Source organism: Saccopteryx bilineata, chromosome 1, assembly GCF_036850765.1.
Source record: "Saccopteryx bilineata isolate mSacBil1 chromosome 1, mSacBil1_pri_phased_curated, whole genome shotgun sequence".
Classification (NCBI taxonomy): Eukaryota; Metazoa; Chordata; class Mammalia; order Chiroptera; family Emballonuridae; genus Saccopteryx; species Saccopteryx bilineata.
The window spans coordinates 358,419,052-358,425,592 of record NC_089490.1 but is presented as its reverse complement, the minus strand read 5'-3'; the positions used below and the strand labels follow the sequence as shown (position 1 = coordinate 358,425,592).

The window sequence follows — 6,541 nt, the reverse complement described above, 5'->3', positions numbered from 1 at the left end:
GTCCATCTGGGGTCAGTATATATACTTCCGACTTCTGGTTCAGTGGTCAATTGATTTCCCCTACTATGAGGTGGGCAGTATGAAAACTCTAAATTTTATTGACTTGGTGGTTTGTGATATGGTTCCAGGGAGGTCACTTAACTTCCCTCTGCCTGGAAAAGGAGCAAATCTGAGATTTTTTTCTTTCTTTCCCAATTTCCAAAGAGGAAGCAGCTCTCAGCCAGAGTAGGCGCCTGAGCCTATTTTGCAGGCAGTGGGGTGTGCAGGTGGCTCATTGCCTGTGCCCCAGGGCAGCAGTAAATTGTTATTTGCTGATCTCTAAGCCTCTGGCAGAGATGGGGAGAGAGGGCTGGAAAGTGACATTTCTGTAAATAACCACACCTGGTTCTAAGATTAGAAGGATTGACATGTCCCTGTAGCCTCATCAATTACCATCAACTTTTGCAAAGGGAGCCCCAGGAGAGAGAATCTCTTCACACTCTTATGATTATTTATAGACACCTCATCCTGTCCATTCTTTGGGGGAAGTTTGGTTTGCTCACAGCAGCCTCCTTCCAGGTGTGTTTATATACCTCCAGGCCCAGAGGAGTGCACCCTGCAGCCCCTCCACTACACGGGGCAGAGGGGATGCCCAACACTGGGCCATAGTGAAGATGTGGAAGGAGAGACATGGGCAGGATGCCCAGATTTCTCAGTTAGACACATGTATCTCCCAGTGAACATTGATTGAATAGCCACCTTGCTGTTAAAGAAGGCAATTCAGCATAGTGGTTAAATAAACATGCTTTGTGAGCAGATAGACCTGGATTTAAATCCCAGCTCTGCCATGTACAAACTGTGTAGCTTTCGTTACATTACTTAAAGCTTTTGCCTCCATTTCCTTATCTGTAAACTGGGATAAAAATACCTCCTCTCAGAGTCATTGTGAGGTTTGAATGCAATGCTGGACACAGAAGGTGATAGGTAGGTAGATGATGCTTATTCTATTTTTTTTTTTTAGTTTTAAATATGGAATACTTCATGAATTTTCATGTTATCTTTGCCTGGGGCCATGCTAATCTTCTTTGTGTCATTCTATTTTTAGGATATGTGCTGCTGAAGCAAGCACTAGTGCCTATTCTTAGGACACTAGTTATTCTGTGTGTGTGTATGTGTGTGTAGAAACCCACGGACAGGGCTGGTCAGAGGGTACTTCTTGGCAGGAGAGGTGATTAAGCTACCTGATTGTCCAAAATGTGTTACTGGACAAGCCAGCAGGGTGCCCGCCGCCTGATTGTGGGTTGGCAGAATGCCTTAGACCAGCTTTTAGGAAAAGCTGTTTGGACTTGGGAAGGTGGCCTGGGCTCCCCATGACCAGCGTCAGGGCTTGGCAGCTTCTCCAGATGGAGAGTTCTGTTGCCATGCCACACTGAGTGGATCCTTTGTTCAACGGCTAATCCAGCCCCAGCAAAAGTGAGGCTGCCTAAAGACATAAAAAGAAAAGGTACATTTTGGGGAGTTATCGGCAGTTAATGAGTTTAGCAGTCAGTATTCAAATTTCCATATTGTTTCTGGTTGTTGTTTTTTTTCGGTTGAGTCTAAATAAAATTGACACACGGCAAGTGGTTGATATTTCTCTTAGTCTCTTCAGTTGATAGATTCCTCAGCTTTCTTTTTATCCCCTTGCCATTCACTTGTTGAAGAGATCAGGTGATTCCCTATTTTCTAGATAGGACTGCATCCTGTGGTACCCTTGCTCTTTGTCCCCTGCATTTCCTATAAAGTGGCAGCGAGACCTCATGACTTTGTCTGATTCAGATTTGTTCATTTATTTGTAGATATACTTTGTAGGTATTCTCCTGTGCTTCTATCAGCTGAGCCACACATTGACTTGTTGTCTCTTTTTGTGATATAACAGCCATTGATTAACCATTGTCCAGATTCACTATTTCATTTATGCGTTTGCAAAATGATGGCATTCTAATTCTAGCATTCTCCTCTCATTTATTACATGGGCTATTTCTGTAGAGATTGTGTCCTTGTCAACTATTTGATTACCTCATGCTATAGTTTAATCAAGAAAAACAAGTTAAATGCTTGGTTATTTCCCTATATTTTCCAGCACTCAGAATAGCAGGTTGGGTCCCTAACATCTGCCAGAAATGACCAATGATATTTTTTTGTTTTATGGCATCATTAGGAACTCATCAATTTAAACACAGTCCATGTGCTTCAATCCAGTGCAGTTATTGTTCTCTGATGCTCAGATATTCCTGTCTCTGGCCCGTGGGAGCCTCCGTCCTGAGTTGCTTCTCAAGTTCTGATAGGATTATGACCCCAGTAGTTGTTGATAGGTTCCTTGATTTCCGGAAAGGAAAGATATCCAAGCTTGGAAATAGAAATATTTCTTAAAGAGAATACATATTATGAGTTTATACTAATAGCTTCTTTCTTTCTCCCTTCTTTTCTTTCTCTCTCTTTCTTTTCTTTCTTTGTCAATGATCTCTAAACTTTTCATTTTTTAAAATTTTTTTACAGAGTCAGAGAGAGAGATAGATAGGGACAGACAGACAGGAATGGAGAGAGATGAGAAGCATCAATCATCAGTTTTTTGTTGCGACACCTTAGTTGTTCATTGATTGCTTTCTCATATGTGCCTTGACTGCAGGCCTTCAGCAGACCGAGTAACCCCTTGCCCGAGCCAGCGACCTTGGGTCCAAGCTGGTGAACTTTGCTCAAACCAGATGAGCCCGCACTCAAGCTGGCGACCTTGGGGTCTCGAACCTGGGTCCTCTGCATCCCAGTCTGATGCTCTATCCACTGCGCCACCGCCTGGTCAGGCAATCTCTAAACTTTTTATTGGCTTGTCCCCCCACAAGGGGTGCCCCACTTCTGCTGGCTTTAATACCTCAGAACTTTGGTGTCATTAACCTCAGAAACCACTTTGCCATACAAAATCCTGCAGGTAGTGATCTTTTGGGTGGAATGTATGGAGTTGCTGTTGTCCAGGGCATTACTAAGATCGAAGTCCTCCTCTACTTCCAGCAGGTGGCGGTAGGTGGAGATCTCAGCCTCCAGTTTGACCTCGATATTCCACAGTGCCTGTATTCCTCCTGGGTCTGGCGCTGCCCCTCTGCCTGGGTCTGGGCCAGGTCTGACTCCAGGTGCAGCAGGATCCTGTTGAGCTGCTCCACCTGCATGGCAAAGTGCGTCTGCACCTCCTTCAGGCTGCTCTCCAAACTGGTCTTCAGATTTCTCATGGAGTCCAGGCCAGTCTCTAAGGACCATATCATATATTTCAGCTCCTTGAGTGTCTCTCAGCAGCTGCTATCTTAGTGGTTTGTGAGGTGACCACTGTGGGGTTCTCCTCAATCTTCTGGGACCACTAGATCGTCTTGGTTCTTCAGAGCCGGCTTGTCATACTGGGCCTGGAAGTCCACCATGATTTTGTTGAGGTCCTGAGATTTGGGGGCATACAATTTCATGGTCAACCCAGAGTTGGCAATTTAGTTTGTAGGCCATTTACTTCCTCCTTGTGGTTCTTCTTCATGAAGAACAACTCCTCCTTAAGAGCCTCGATCTCTGTCTCCAGCTGCAGCCCCGTGATACTGGTGTCATCAGTGACCTTTTAGAGTTCATTGAATCATTCTCCACAGATGGAGCATGGCCAGCTCTGTCTCATACTTGACTCTGAAGTCATCATCAGCAAGATGGGCACTGTCAATTCGCAGAATGATGTGCACATTGTTCACAAAACCTGCAAAAATCTGAGTCCTCAGGTCCTTGATGGTTTTGAAATAATACCGCCAGTCTCTGACCTGGGGTTCATTCTTCTGCAGGTGTTCCTGGATTTTGCTCTCCAGGCTCTGATTTTCAGCTCCATGCTCCTCACCCTCACTAGGCAGGAGGCCAGACATAATCTCCTTCTCAATCTGGGTGCCCCCTGTGCTTGCCAGACTCTGGCTATCCCCACAGCCAGGCTGCCAGGCTCTCAGGCCCCCAGACGCCTGCATGCTTGTGGAGTAGGACACAGAGATTCAGGAGCCCGAGCCTCCAGCACCTGCACAGACATTGGCTGCACTGTTGGCCGGCTGGGCCTGGTGCCTGGGCGACTGCATGAAGCCCAGGTTCCCATAGTTTGTACAGAAGCTGGAGCAGGTGCTGAAACTCATGTTGTTCAGGGAAGAAGGTGAGAAGCCGAGTCAGGCTCAAACAATGTATACAGATGTTTTCATTCAAATTTAGGATTATAGGGCTTTCCTTAATATTTTTTATTTTATTTTCAACTTTTTCTCTTATGCTAAAAATCTTGCTTTTTTTTTTTTTTCTGAAGCTGGAAACGGGGAGAGACAGTCAGACAGACTCCCGCATGCGCCCGACCGGGATCCACCCGGCATGCCCACCAGGGGTGACGCTCTGCTCACCAGGGGGCGATGCTCTGCCTCTCCGGGGGGCGTCGCTCTGAGCGACCAGAGCCACTCTAGTGCCTGGGGCAGAGGCCAAGGAGCCATCCCCAGTGCCCGGGCCATCTTTGCTCCAATGGAGCCTTGGCTGCGGGAGGGGAAGAGAGAGACAGAGAGGAAGGAGGGGGTGGGGGTGGAAAAGCAAATGGGCGCTTCTCCTATGTGCCCTGGCCGGGAATTGAACCCGGGTCCCCCGCACGCCAGGCCGACGCTCTACTGCTGAGCCAACCGGCCAGGGCCTAAAATCTTGCTTTTTAATAATAGCATAATTGCTTATTTGCTTTATCCTAATATATATGTAATTAGAAAAACAATACCAAAATTATATTATTATTGCTTGTGGTTCTTGGGTATATATCATTAGAGACAGAGTTGAATTACTATATTCAAAGCATTTAAAATAATATATCTGCATCAGTAAGCTATCAGCTCAATGCACAGTTAAATTCATTTATTTTACTTTGCCGTTGACTTTAGGAATTGCCTTTTTCATTCTGATTTACATATTTACAATCACCTAAGACATTTTTATGGTTCTAAAGTAAAATCTAAAAAATAAGATATTATTCAGAGAAGTTCAGCTTCTCTCCCCAACTCACCTCTCTTTTTTCTCCTTTCCATTTAGCCAACAATTTTATTTACATGTTTATTTTCCAAGCTTTTTTACATAAGCAAAACTATACATGAATACCTACCTATGTACCTATGTCTGTCTGTGTGCATATATGTATTTGTACACATTCCCTAAGATATATGGTAGCTTATTATATATACTTTAGTCTACCTTTTTCCCCCTTAGCATAATATTCTGGAGATCATTGCATAGTAATAGAGATATTCTGCATTCCTTTCTATAGTTGCATGGTACTTCACTATTTAAATGTAATTATAGTTTATTTAACTAGTTCCCTGTTGATGGACATTTGGGTTGTTGTTATTACAGAAACATGTATTCATGTTTTGTGTTTCTCTAGGACAGATGTCTAAGAGGAGACTTCCTGGGTCAAAGGACAAGAGTGTATTGCATGCATATATATATATATATATATATATATATATATATATATATATATATATATATAATCTTGCTATCTATTGCCAAATTCTGTTCCACAAAGGGGATTTTCTCTTTAAATATAAATTGATTTTTGTTTGTGTATATGAAGACTTGATTTTTGTATATTGTTTTTATAATCAACTTCACTAATTTTCTTGTTTGTAAAAGTGTTCTGTTGATTCCTTTGTGTTTTATATACCTACTTAAATAATTCTTAGTGCTATTAATATAATGCTGAATAGTAATGGATTTTAGAATATTAAATCTACTATCCTTGGTTATGATGAATATTTTAATGTGCTGTTAGAGTTGGTTTGCTATTTATTTAATATGTTTATTGATATTTACAAGTGTGATTGGCCTATGCTTTTCTTTTGTTGATATAATCATCTTTAGGTTGAGATTGATGTTATATTCACTCCATAAAATAATTTTTAGCAATAAAATTGCCCTAAGAACAGTCTGGACCTGGCGCATTTTGTAGGAACGCTATTTTTCAATTTCCTCTATATCTTCTGTGGCATTTTATGTTTAGACTTTCTGTCTCCTCCGGGGTTGATTTTGACAAGTTGTATTGTCTATAAAATTGTCCATTTTGCCCTGGCCAGATAGCTCGGTTGGTTCGAACATCATCTGGATATGCAGAAGTTGTCAGTTTGGTCCCTGGTCAGGGCACATACAGAAACAGATTGGTGTTTCTGTCTCTGTCTCTCTCTTTCTCTCCTTTTCCTCTCACTCTCTCAAATCAATAAATATATTTAAAAAACACACAAAATTATCTATTTCATGTACTTTCCCAAATTTATTTGCAGAAATTAACACAGAAGACTTGTATCATTTTTTTAAAAAGTGCTGTTTTTATGGTTATTTCCTCCTTGTTATTTCTAATTTTATGTATATGCTTCCTTCTTTATTCCTTCAATTATGTTATTGTTGATTTTTTTTAATAATTAACTTTTGGATATATTTATTAGTTCTTTTTTTTTCTTTTTTAAACTCATACCTTTCTTGAGACAGAATTTACTACTGTAAAATGCATTAT

At 41.8% G+C, this 6,541-nt stretch overlaps 1 non-coding gene and 1 pseudogene across 1 annotated transcript; both read right to left on the bottom strand.

Annotated features, from left to right (window-relative positions):
• Positions 1–1,002: 1,002 nt before the first annotated feature.
• On the bottom strand, positions 1,003–1,108 carry LOC136321690 (U6 spliceosomal RNA). Its single transcript, XR_010728820.1, has one exon. It is a non-coding gene; the product is annotated as a U6 spliceosomal RNA (small nuclear RNA).
• Positions 1,109–2,880: 1,772 nt separating this feature from the next.
• Positions 2,881–4,151, bottom strand: LOC136320684 (keratin, type I cytoskeletal 18 pseudogene; annotated as a pseudogene).
• Between the last annotated feature and the right edge of the window lie 2,390 nt (positions 4,152–6,541).